Raw genomic sequence first — 1,034 nt, forward strand, 5'->3', positions numbered from 1 at the left:
TAACTACTACTACTACTGCTTCTATCACTGTTGCTGCTACTACTACTATTACTACTACTACTACTACTACTACTACTACTTCTATCACTGCTGCTGCTACTACTGTTGCTACCATTGCTCCTACTACTACTACTACTTCTATCACTGCTGCTGCTACTACTGTTGCTACCATTGCTCCTACTACTACTACTACTACTACTACTACTACTACTACTACTACTACTGTTGCTACTCTTGCTGTTATTACTGCTTCCACCACTGTTGCTATTACTGCTTCTACCCCTGCTGCTACTACTGCTTCTATCACTGCTGCTGCTACTACTGTTGCTACCACTGCTGCTGCTTCTACTACTACTACTACTACTACTACTGCTTCTATCACTGCTGCTACTACTACTGTTGCTACTACTGTTGTTATTACTGCTTCTACCACTGCTGCTGCTACTACTACTTCTGCTACTACTACTACTACTACTACTACTACTAATAGAGGGGCAGTCACTGTTATCGTTACTCCTTTCCTGGTTAGATATATTCCTGGTTAACTTTGTACAACGGCAGGTTATGGCAAATAGTTGTATATACATTAAGAATATCATCTGTCTATCTATCATCGTTTCATTCACAAAATGACATGGTAACTCCTACATGGTTGAGGCCATTCCCTTTCAAACTTGGTACAGAGTAGATCAAAATGAATAGGAAAAAAACATGAAACTCATTCTCATACATCTGGTTTTTGCCTGTTATTATTATTATTATTATTTTTTTTATTTATTATTTATTATTATTATTACAGTATTATTATTATTATTATTATTATTATTATTATTATTATTATTATTATTATTATTATTATTAATGTTATTGTTGTTATTATTATTATTATTATTGTTATTATTATTATTATTATTATTATTATTATTATTATTATTATTTGCTAAGCTACAACCCTAATTGGAGAAGCAGGGTGATATAAGCCCAAGGGCCCCAATAGGGGAAATAGCCCAGTAAGGAAAGGAAAGAAGGAAAAA

This window comes from Palaemon carinicauda, chromosome 1 (assembly GCF_036898095.1).
Source record: "Palaemon carinicauda isolate YSFRI2023 chromosome 1, ASM3689809v2, whole genome shotgun sequence".
Classification (NCBI taxonomy): Eukaryota; Metazoa; Arthropoda; class Malacostraca; order Decapoda; family Palaemonidae; genus Palaemon; species Palaemon carinicauda.